Source organism: Cupressus sempervirens, chromosome 2 (assembly GCF_028749045.1).
Source record: "Cupressus sempervirens isolate cs-2001-9-10 chromosome 2, ASM2874904v1, whole genome shotgun sequence".
Taxonomy (NCBI): domain Eukaryota; kingdom Viridiplantae; phylum Streptophyta; class Pinopsida; order Cupressales; family Cupressaceae; genus Cupressus; species Cupressus sempervirens.
This window is the reverse complement of record NC_143119.1, coordinates 456,909,173-456,922,585: the sequence shown is the minus strand read 5'-3', so window position 1 is coordinate 456,922,585 and position 13,413 is coordinate 456,909,173.

Below are 13,413 nucleotides of genomic sequence, written 5' to 3'. Positions count from 1 at the left end.
TACTGCCAAAAAGTTTAGCAAAGAGGGGATTGATCATTATAGTCCTGTAGTTGGAGGGATTGTTAACATCACCACTCTTAAAAAGTGGTATTGCAAGGCTGATTGTCCAATCTTTTGGAAACCCTTCCTGGCAGATTTTGTTGAAGATTTCAGTGATGTGCGGTGCAAGAGTTTTCATACCCCACTTCAAATATTCAGCTTGAAGCGCAACAAGGTCTTTTGCTTTGCCTCCACCCAACTTCTTAATCCCTGTCTCTATCTCTTGCACAGTAAAAATATTTGTGGTATCATTGACCAAAGGTGGCTATCCCACTCCACCCTCTTGTTCATAAAGTTTCTTAGCATAATCAAACCATTAGGTGGCAGTAATATTATTTTCAGTTTGCTTCCTCCTTGGTTGGAGTTCTTTCCAAAAACGTTTGGGGTTATTTCTGCCCAAGAAAATTAGCTCCTCTCTCCTTGTGGACATAAAATCGATTTTTTTCTTCTTTAGGATCTGTTTGTAGGTCTTAATGTCAAGGTTAGTTTTATTTGACTCCCTTAGATTTCTCCTAGCCCTCTTGCATTCTTTATCAAACCATGCATTGGCTGGAAAACAATTAGTTTCAGATTTTCTATTTTTTGCTCTCTTGCATTTTGAAAGAGCCTTGTGAATCAGATTTGATAAATCATGACTATTAACACCATGCTTATACATAGGGTGTCCCATACAAAGTTCCTCAAGAGCAGCCCTGAAAGTGTTACTATTTTCTGAAGTTAACAAAATTCTGCCCTGAGAAGGTGGGTGTTGAGGGCCTTGGATTTTTGCCCCAATCCGTCTATCCTTTGCCCAATACAAATTTACGTACAGTGGTCTATGATCTGATTTGAGATCCCAAATGTGCTCTCCAATTTCAACTTCTTCAATATTGTTATACAAATGCTGCGAACAAATTACATAGTCTACCACACTTGCCCCGTTGTATGTGTTGCAAGTGAAATTGCCCGACTTAGCCCATCTAGCCAAACCATTACAGATTATTAGATCAAATGTGCCACACAAAGTGATCAATTCTTCCCCAAAATGATTGCAGCCTTTAGCATCTTCGGATATTCTATCCCATGGATGATTTCTCTCTTCTGTGAGCCAAATAGGGTTATCATTTACTTCGGAGCTGAAAATACTTGCTTGCCAATTTGCTGTCCTAGCATTGAAATCTCCAACGAGAAGGACATCCCCACGTTGTGAAAAAACAGCAACATCTTTCTTTAACGTAGCATAAGGGTCATTGTGATCTAAACCACACTTTTTATAAATTTTAGATACTTGTGGAGCAAAGTAACAAGCTGCAATCCTGAGAAGAGTGTTATTTTCCACGATTTTGAGCCATATAAATTGTTTATTAGAATCAGTATTTTCCAGCTGAATGACACGACCTTCTTTTTCTTTTACTAGAACCATTATACCTCCATAACCTTTACCATTTCCCGCTGCCTCATTCCACACTGCCATCTTCCAGTAGCCTTCAAACAATGGGGTCTTACATCCCTCATGCTCATGTGTCTCTATGAGACAAATAATGTCTTTTCCTTCCGCAATAAGCCCTAACCCAGGCCCACGTCTCCACGGATAACCTCTGCAATTCCAACAAACTAAACTTAAGGACGCCTGGGTTAAGCTTGATTGCTATTTATTTTGATGCGAAAGACTCAAAGTTGAGTTATTATCGCTAGGTGTGATTATGGATCTTGTTGTATCGCTGCCTGTTAAGGTGTTTGTTGTTGCACCTTTGTTGCCTTCTTGCTGCCCTTCATTGTAGCGGTGGCCAAAATGAGCAATAATTGCTTTTCCCTTGAACATCCAAGCTCTTTTGCCTTCATTTCTAGCTGATCTGATTTTTTCCATTTCCATCCTTCTTTCTACTTGTTGTCTCATAGTTAAATCCTCCTCTAAAACGAAGCGAGAACCCCACAAAAGCTGTTTTTTGTTAAGTAGATTTTGTTTGTCGCTAATGCTGAGCATGACTACCTTGATTGGCCTATTTCTCTCAGCGTGTGGTTTGCCAACCCTCCAAGCTTGGCAGATTTGTCCTTGCCACAACAGCACATCTTGTAGGAAATCCCTCGTTAGGTCAAGGGTATGTTCGCCTTCCCCATAGTCTTTTATCCCCTTGATAATTATATTGGATGCCCTAAGCTGCCTTTCCTTGACCTCTTTGTCTTGCGTGTTCACACGAATCTTTGCCTCTTCTCTTGCCATATCAGGGTGTTTGCTGTTTTTGTCCCAAGTTTTGGTGACTTCTGCAAAACTCCTTCTCTTCTCTTCACCATCTGCCTTTCCTGGCAAACTAGTGTGAAGAATCGTTTTCTCCTTATTATGAGATGACTCGGTATTTGCTGTGACCTTGTTTGTTTCCAATGTCACATTCAGGTTTTTCCATTCATCCTTCATATTCTGCCATTCAAGCTTTCCGGCTAAAAGTGTTTCTTGCAACGTTGAGATTTGAGCTTTTAAAGTGTTGTTATCATCTGCAAGAGTTTTATTTGTTGCAATTAGCACCTGTATATTGCGGTAACTTTCTTGCTCCTTAGCCTCTAGGAGCTCCAACCTCCTCTTGGCCCTCAAAAGTTCTTGCACATAAAGATCTGGGCACCAAGCGAGAGGTGTGGAGGTAGGGCTGTAACTGACAGACTCATCGAAGTTATTACTACCATACAGATGACTGTCACCACTTAAGTGTGGAGGAGGGCACATTTTGACTTGTTTATGCAATCTCTGCCCGTGTTTTTGCTTGTCCTGTGACCCTTTCATACGAGCAAGTCTACGTTTTAAAATGCCCTTGAACTGTTTAACATTGACCCAGATATATTTTCCTGTCTTGCCAAGTGATGCCATTTTGACTTGCCCTAAATGGTTAGTTTCAAAGTGTACCAATATTGAAGTGACTTCAATTCTAGAGGGAAACTTCTCAGTTAAGATTTAATGTTAATCTGATGATCACTCCCTAAGCCGGAAGAGCTACATATTCCTTCGAGAAAATCAATTCTAGTTATTTTTGGAAAGAGACGAGGAAAAGCAAATGGAAAATGGTATTATTGTTTCTAGTGGTTTCATTATGCAAGGTTCTTCTTGCTGGAATATTGTTTAAGAGATAAGTTGCTATTAAAGAAGTGTAAAGATAGTAATTTCAACATTTGTCAATTAATAAATTATAAAGAATTTTGATCAAGAAAAATTGAATTTACATATCACTAGAGTCATTGGTTGACTAGTATAGGTTTTCAATGTCATTAAAATAGACCACTTGGTCGATAAAGAAACCATAATATGCTAACATGAAGACCACCTTGATACAAGCTTCAATCTCCTATACCATGCAAAACATCAAGGGACGAGGAATATTGTAAGAGTGTATTTCCACCCTAGCACAAAGCTATTTACTTCCCTGAAAACTTTCCTAATATTAAAGACACCTAACCCAACTCGAGGAAGACTAACCAGCTAAAAAAATAGTCAAGAAAAATGGAATTGTGCAATGCAACATCCATAAACTAAAACATCATATTCGTGGCCACACATTAAACACATCTTGTAGATAAGCCAACATTTGGAACAACTTTGCTTGACTCATAATAATATGAAGACCTCAGTTCCATCTTAGTTATTATTACTCCATCAAGGTAGTCACGTGTAATTATCTTGATCGCAAAGAATACAACAAAATTCATTCATGCATAGATCCTTAAAGAAACAATCTGTAGCTAAAATCTCTAAAGATTCATCTTAACATCTCATTTAGTAACTCTCTAGAATTTCTCCAATGCTCTTAGAATGATTCAATATCTATAGACAAACTTATGACACTTCATCTTTGCAATTATCTACATGTAAATTAAGCACAAAAGCACATGCACAAGTACCCTATCTGAAGTATTCCTACCCAACCAAATTCATTCTAAGTGAATTTCATGTCAATTAATCTCATAGTTCAATTAATTATTTTCACTATATTTTAGTTGATAATTTAAACTCAAGTAAACCCAAGAAGCATGCAATGGCTTAAATATGTGAAAATGTGTGAGTGGAAATATTGGGTATAATCTTTCACATAAGGTCCCCCTTCTCTTTTCAAATACTATCTCATGTTGGAATAAGGGTTTTGTAATATACTTCCACTTTTGATTCTACGAGCTATTTTCAATTTCACATGAAGTAAAATAAATTAAGATATAGCAATCCTTTAATTGCCATACAAAAACTTCTTGATTCATAGAACCTAAAAGGCTCAAACTACTAAGAATCTCACAAAATATGCATCACATTTCCATTTGCATGCTCGCAAGTAAATTGATATTAGGAGGCACCAAAACAATGAATGCAACCCATTATTATGAATAAAATTATATAACCAAAGAATGGATTTATAAAATCAGTTTTATCAAAACAGAAAGCAATGCAAAAATTCATCCCAATTCATGAACCTGACTTCACATTACACCACTCAACTCAATTTTTTGAACCTTTAACTCAGTTATGGCAACAAACACACAAAAGGTAACATTTCTAGTCAAATAATAGATAGAGATAAGCCAACGAACAAATAAAAGATAATCCTTTCAACATATCAATAGCAATATCTTCCCTAGTTTTTTAATTCCAAATTAGGCAACTTTTGGACTAACCACAAATTGGACTTACTCAAATAGGTAACGCTATTAAACACTTACTTTTTTCCAAAACAATGCAAGTAAAAAACTCATATGAAGGTTTATATGGATGTTTCTCTTATTATAAGACAATATCATAAGTCTTTGAAGTATTTGATTGCCCTTACCTAAAATTAAACAAGTTAAAGGTAATAATGAGTAGTGAGACAAATAGACAATGGGGTTGACTTAGAATAAATAAACCTTGGGCTACTAAAAGTGGTTGAAGTATGGTATACTCAACAACCCATGAAGAAGAAATAACTAGAGATACAAATAGAGTTGCTTGACTAGAAAATTACAAGGCATTAGAGCTACCCGTAGTGGTTGAAATAGTACATTAGTGAGAACATGTGCTTTAAAAAAAAACCCTCTATGGCATCAACATGAGAGATGAACTTAAGGGTGGGCATTCAATAAGGAAGACCAAACTCTATGACATCCTTAGTAGATAAATACATTTCAGACAAAGCAATTAGCATAGAGGTACACAAAATCAAATAAGGAAAAATGGTAACAAAATTTAAGAAAATATCCAAATGGAGATGGGCAACACGAAACTTCACCATTTGAAAAGCCAAATTGAAATATATTAAATGCATTTCCCTATAAATCATATTCAGATTCCCAAAAGTAATGCATAGGAGAGGAATTCATCTTTTTTGGGTTTGCAACTAGGTGGCTCTTGGTGGTTGCATCATTGGCATTCATACTTGCTACAGACCCTTTTTCATTTCTTTACATGGCCTGTGTGGTTTTCCTTGGATTTTGTGTCCATTTTGTGTGTCCTTGCCATCATTTTTGTATGTGCTTGCAAGTCTTTTTTTTGTTTCTTTTGTGATATGTGTTTGAGTGTTGAATAAGGTTCTTGTAAACATGTTGGAGGAGTCAAGTCCTCTCAGCTCCCAACTAGATTCACTCGTGCACAAAGGAGGAGTGAATAGTCATCATGGTTCTGAGTCAGGAATGGACGTCGAGAAAAGGGTTATGGATAATGGTTGCAGTGATGCCCTTGTTAAAACCCTACTGAGTAATGATAAAGGAGGAAGTAAGTCGTCATATAAGGCAATTTTAGCCGATTAGTCTAAACCATAATGCCCACCTTCGACTTCTTTCAATGGAGTTGAAGAAGGAAATTTGAGAGGACCCTCAACCGATGGAAGTGGATTGGATGGGAGAGAACCCAGAAGAGCAGCCTATGGAGACAATCAAGATGGTACGTCTGCACCTAATGACTTTAAAACTCTCTCTCTCTCTCTCTCTCTCTCTCTCTCTCTCTCTCTCTCTCTCTCTCTCTCTCTCACTCTCTCTCACACACACACACACACACACACACACACACACACACACACACAACAAAGATATGGTCTTGGCTATTAGAAAAGAACAAATGAGATTGAAGGATAATGCTATCTTTTTTGTTTATATTGACAAAGATTCTTTACCTTCTCACAAATTTTTTGATGATTGGATTTCTAACATTTGAGGAAGGAAGCTTGGAATCCAAATAAGTTTCTATAGAATTATTCAAAAAGGATTTTTTTTGGTTTTCTTTAAAACCCATAGAATATAGGAAAGAGTGCTTTAAAAAAATTATTGGAATGTAGGTAGGTCATTGTTTAGGACCTTTCAATGGTCAGCTAAAGGAGAGGTCAAGTAGGTCGTGGCCCAGGCCACTCCTCACTAGATAGAAATTAAAATCTTCAACCTGGATTTGGGCCCTTCATTGCCCAAATTGTTCAGTCTCTTAGCTCTGTCATACAAGTGGATGATGCTAGGTATACCCTACCACAACTTAATGCTAGGATTCTGATAGCCCTAGCACCCAATATTGAATTTCTAGACTACATTTCAATGGACCCTAGAAGAAGAGAAATTTGTATGTGAAGTTTCCCTTCTCGAAAATCTAGGGTCAGAGCTTCCATTGTAAAAAGAATGGACACACCAAAAAGGAGTGTCTGGCTCTCTGTAGCATGCAAAAGCCTAACTTTCATAGCAATGTTAAATCTAAATCTAGAGAAGGGATGAAGGTGAGTGGTGATGATAATGAGATATTGTGCAAAACTCTAGGGTCGATACCTCTAATCTAACTAGTCCACCAACAAAAAAAAGTTTTAAATGGTAGCCAAAAATTTCACAAGAACCAGAATAATGATTTCCCTATTAAGGTTTTCAAAGGAACAATCAACAGTGATAAGTTTATAAGCCTAAATAACCTTTGTTCGAAGAAGATTTTGTAGTAGTATCCTCAGGTTCTGGTATGTCCAATTCACTAACAGATTGCCCACTATTCTCTAACCCTAATAAGAAGAAGACCAAGGATATTGTTATATCCCTACCCCCAACCAAGCTTAATGTGCAACAACTAGCTCTTAATACCACAAATGGAAGAGCTAATTTTTTTTAAAGCCCCCAATGAATTCCTAAATAAAGATAAGGTTATAATTAGGACCTTAAAAACAATAGTCTGCAAGAATAGCATTGACAATGTAGTTGACAGTGCTAATGAAGAACCATTCACTGAAGTTACAAATAAAAATGCAAAAAAAAGAGAAAAATAATTGAAAGACGGTCTCTTTGTAATGAGAATAGAAAAACAAGGAAAGATCTTCCAAAATGTTTTAACAAACTCTATAAGAACAACAAATCTCTATGATATAAATGATGTATTCACATAGCTGGAATGTGAGAGGGCTTGAGATGTCTAACAAAAAAAACATGGTTAGGAAATGGTGTAATAATATTAGGGATAAGGACATCATATGTCTTCAAGAGATTAAGGTTGTATGGTTTCAAGCTTACACCATGTTGAAATCCATATGGGATCAATCTATTGGATTCTACTCCAGTCATCTTAGAGGTAAGGGGAGTATTATAATTATGGTAGGGCAACAATGGGCTAGTAAGATATCCTCTAATGGTTCATCCCCCTTTCATAGAGCCTTGGGGGATATCTTTCAACATAATGAGCTCTTTATTGGGGTCTATAATATATATGTCTCTAATCATTATAGGGATCGAGTTGTTTTATGGGAATGGTTGTCTAGTAATCTACCTCAAGGCACAACAGGTTATTGTTGGTGATTTTAATATGGTACAAAACAAGGAAGAGTGTGGAGGAGTTCTTCATTGTTGGAAAGGCAATGAATAGTTTTTTTGGGCTAATTTCAAGAGGAAATTTAGAATTGTTGACCCTTTGGCTCTCAAAAAGAAGTCCTCTGATATTTGGTTTACATGGTGCAACAATAAAGTTGGGTCCCAAAGAGTGTACTGTAGATTGAATAGGATCTATATTGAAGAGCACATATTCTTTGTAGAAAAATAGGATGGATATGTTCTTGTGATTGTATCCCCCTCTTCTATGTCAACCAATCACCCATTATGTGCCAAAGTGTGTGTCACTAGCATTCCTGTTGATAGAAGAAAGAGTAATGCAAGGTTCAAACTTAATATGTCATTACTTAAGAACGAGGATAATGATGATGTCGTTAACATGCTAACTAGTCTTTGTAAGTTATGTAACCCTGAGTTGCAACCTAAAGATAGGTGGAGTGTTCTTGTGGATTCTTGGGGGAAGCCTTATCAACATATAGGCCAAAAACAAGCTATAGATAGAAATAGACAGGAGCAATAGCTTCAGAATAATTTAAACCTTGTTGAAAAAGAACTTCAATTGAAAGGTTGTGATCCTATTAAAGAATTTCAATACAGTCTATTAGGACCACTCTATTAAGAGATTTTGACTGAAATCACCTGTTAAAATGTCTCAACTTTGATTCTGCGGTTAGCACTTGATTGCTTGATAAAAAATCACCTCTAAATAATTCTCTTATTGATCCTTCTTGATCAGATGTCTCTTTTCTATATACACTTCTCTTTCCTTTGTTCTACTCTAATTGATTCTACAATGTAGTCTCAATTCATAGCTTCTAAGCCACTACGAATGCTTTGTTTTCGCATTCAAACTCCTGTCTTCACTCCTTCAACATTCATTCACTCATAGAGAGTTCAGGGTTTGTCCTCATTAAGAAGAATTTGGTGATTTAGGGTTAGGTATGAATCTATGTCTGAGATTCATCCATTTTGTTGCTTAATCCTTCCCTTTTTTTTGATTGGTTGCATGTAATTGCATAGAGAATCCAACTTTAGATTCGTCCTTATCTCCAAAATATCATAATTCACCTTTAAGTCAACTAAAAAATGGTTTACATAGTTGTGTGTGCTATTACAAACAAATATGTCAAAGTTGTCTTACTCAGCATCTGAAGTCTCTGATGCTTGACATACACTAATCTTTATATTGTGACTTGGCATATGTATCACTTGGCATCGACAGTTCACTCGGATCCTAAATCACTTGGCATACACTGTCTATTCGGCACTTGAGTGACTTGGCATATGAGTGGCTCGACACTCACTGTGAACTCGACATGGTCTAATATATACATGTTGTGCTCGACATGTACTACTTGTTCGACATGAACTAAGTAAATAGCTTAAGTGAGTTGACACTCACTTGTCAAAACCAATATGAGATCAACATGAGTAATGTGTACATTGAAGTCTTGAAGACATCCCTATCATCATGAAGCACTTAGATGCAAATCATACTATAACTCAAGGTTTAGGCACATCTTTTCACAAGTATAGACAAATCATTAGTAAGAATCTGAATAGGTTCAAAATTGGTGATGAAATGGTCGGTGATGTCCTTGATAGATGTGGAAAACTAGTAATGAATTTTTGAAGGAAGCAATATAAAGCACCACCTAATTATAGAGACCGAAGACATCACTAATTCTCATTAAATCAAATATCTTCCTTGGGTTTGAATATATTGTAGATGATGGTTGCTACCATTTGATTTCTTTGAAATTAGATGCAGCTCCCCGAACTCGAAGGAGAGGATGTGAAATGGGTAAAGAAATAATACCTCGTCGATCCAAAATGAAATCTCAATCCTATCACCAATATGGGTGATCTATGTTTTCAAACCAATTGTAGCTTATCTCAAAAGAGGATTATAAAAGATGTTGCCAAAGGAACCCAAACTACTAGTGATGGTGAAAATATGAGAAATGCAGAAGCTTGTACCCCGAATGATTAAATGGAATATCGAAAGTTCAAATGATACATCTGTAAACCCAATTCACTCATTTATTTGGTATTCGAATAAACATATAGCCTACACACACTCTATGGTGCTCATGATTATAAATGCAGAATATTACACCATCAGGAGGCACCCCAATTGACCCATCATTTCCCTGGTCATCGCCATTAAGATTGGCATCAAGTTCATAAGGGACATCCTTGGTCACCAGGGCTCCTCACATTAATTTGAAATGTGATTGAAGAAACTCGAGTCTCATCTTAATGCCAATAAGAAGGTAGGAAGGATAAGGAAAGCCTTGACTAAAGGTAGAGATGAAATTGAAATTGAGCATACAAATTATAGAACTAAGGCACATAAAATATGTATTGACCCAGTAGTAGAGATTGGCTCGTAGAATTCTTCATTTAAATAGTTGGTTGGTGTTTTCACATAAGATCTCAACTTGAAGAATGAAGGATACTCATAAATGTTTGATAAGATGTCATCACTATCAAAGGCATGGTTGGAGAACTTGAGCTACAGAATATGAATCCCATGTTGGTGTAGATTGCAGCATGGAGAATGCACATCAATTGTTTGACTAAATGCATATGCATTGAAAGAGTCAAAACTAAATGTCTCTAGTTCACCTCGCTTCAAGGAAAAACATATGATGCTCGACAATAGGCCATAATATGATCCTCAAATTGATCTTAGCAAAATATGGAGGGTGGAAGTCACAAAATGCGCATTGTCATAGAAAGTGGGTTGTTTCATATTTGTCTACAAGTACAGAGACATCCTTCCAAATATAATGTGAAGGCACTAATTATAAGTGACATAGGAACCACATCGAATTGTGGAAGCCAGATCCAAGCAGCCATAACATCAAGTCATTGCTCAAGTTTGTGGTTGGCAGCGATAAGATTTCTCTTATTTCAAGTAATCCATCCAAACACAACTCAACGTGAACAAAAATTAAGACATTCAACTCTACACATAATTAGTAAGGAATTTTGGAATGTACACATTGAAAATCATTTTGGTGAAAGGAAGAATTGTTTGAAGTAGTACTCATAGAAGGTACTTAGAAAGGCTTAAAAGTTTATCTCTCTAATTTGAAAGTACTTTCACGACTATTGGATACATTCCCTATGATATTGGTGTTTATATGAAAAGTCACCTCAGTGCAAATTGGTAGCTCTTCATGATAAGTTTGAACCCAAGTGCAAGAAGGAATGCATGACAAGTCATTTACCCAAATTACAGTGATGGTTAAATATAATATAGCCATATCTCAACCATGTGTACATGCTAGATAGAGGATTTAATGAAATTTTATTTAATAATTCTCAAGATACCCAAGTGGAACTAACTCTCGTAGCCAAGAAATAAAGAAAATATTCATAAGAGTTTTTTCCAAGATCCTAAAGTGCCATGACATACAAGAATCAGTTTTCTAAATTGAATAGAAACTTACTAAAGGAGAAGATAAATATGCAAAAGAAAGAAGAGTAAAGGGTTCTTCTTTTTTTGAAGGAGGCAGACAATGTACTTCTTCTTTCTAGGGGTGGAGAGTCCTAGAGGTTCCATTATTTTTGTAGACTGTGTGTTGCATATTTGGGGATACTCAGACTGTGTAAAGGGGGCAGTTTTTTATTGTAATCAAAACTGTTTGTTTTAGATTTGTTCTTTTTTTTTTTTTTTTTTTTTTCTGCAAGAAGTTTGAATTGTTAGTAACATTTAGAAATTTTATAATTTCTAATTGAATGAAGGTTTCATTACTTTGAAGAGTATATACTTCGAGTCGATCTTATTCTTGTTCATGTATGGATTAAGGTTGAAAGATGGAGTTACTGTTTTACTACATAATTCATTTATTGCAATAGTTGTCCTTGTTAGTTTAATGTTTTCTCAATGCATGTGCAAGTGGAAGAACTGTGCATCTCCATTGCTGCATGTGGAAGTCTTTTCTTTCTATTTTAGTTATAATAATTTTCCCCCTATCTAAGAATAGTGTGGGTAGCCTTTTCTTGCAGGTTTAAAGCATTTCTTAAATCTTATTCATTGTATATCTAATTGAGGAGTTGTACCTTGTAAAATTTAGAAAGCGCTTACACAATTCAATGGAAAAGTGACCCAAATATTGGTATATTTTTGTGTCTTCATTTTTGGGCAAATAAGGGTTATTATGATGATTTATTGTGTGAAGAAAATATTTTTTACCAATAGTGAACAATATTTAAGGTGGATCAAGTGGAAAGACGGTTCTAGTTTCAATACTATTTCTAATAAGTAGATTTATAATATGCTTAAAGATGATTGTTCTATCTTTGATAGGGTGAATCTTGGTTGGGGCCTGAAGCTATCGATCTCTAGATGGAAATTTATCTTTAACCTTGTCTAGCACTATTCCTATGAGCCTAAAAAGTCTTTCTTTGGGTGGCTACTTTTTTTTGAGAAAACTTGTTGTTGGTAATACTTTACCTCATGAGTTGGGTTGTCCTATTGTTTGTAGTGTTTGCTCTGTTCTCAAATCTTTTGAACACTTATTTTTTTATTATGCTTTTTCCTGAGGTGTGTGATTTATCGTCTTTGGGTCTCCCATTATGTGGAATGACAATTACGATCTATCATGGAGTGAAGTCTTAACTGAGTTTATAGAATCCTATGATATAAAGTCTAACACATTTTGGTCTATTATTACTTGTGAGATTTTGTGGTTTATTTAGAAGGAGAGACATTGAGAAATTTTTCAAAAGAGAAGGAGGTATATTACTGAGTTTAGATGTAAACTCATTCATTTTTATATTATGTCACAGGTTGTTGCAGACTTAGAGATTATTAGAGATAGGTTCATGTTTTTGATGAGAGAGGGATGATTCATGATCCACAAAAAAAATATTTTCTCATGCCAATACTTCTCCATTCACAAGGATACACTCAATCAAAGAGAAACATACAACCTAAACTAGTTGATTGAGAAGCTTAGTATTGAAGACAGATCCAGTGGTGACTACAAGGTGCATCATGATCAAGCATTACCAAGACATGGAGATAGATAAGACATTGTTGGACACTTCTTTCAAACCTTTTTGGTGTCAATATCACTTTTTTTGTATTAACAAGACTCTATATGAATGTTGAAAACTCCAAATGTATGTGTGTAATGATTACTAGTTGTTGCATATGTGTAGGTGTTTATAGTAGTTCCTTCTTTGAGACCTAAGGATAGCTAAGATTTGAACTCTTCTAAGGCACTAACTCTTCTGAGATTTGTATTATGATAACTCAGAAGTTTTTACTATTGTTATTCAACCTTTTGCTCTATGTTAATATAAAAAAAGTAATGCATAGGAGAATCCAATTCGAGATACACTGGATAGAAAGATATCAATGCACTCAAATAGAAGAAAAAGAATGATTTTGTATACAATCATTAAAAGGATTATGGATGGAGATTATGCCTAATGTGAAATATATGGCTACAAAGGTGGAAAGAAATGGCCAAACAAGATAATCAACATAACTAGATAAATGAATAAAAACAAAAATGTCAATGCAACCTCTATTCCAAATCACACTGAAAAGATGTAAGTGGTCATTTGTAATTAGTCACATGTAGATTAGCA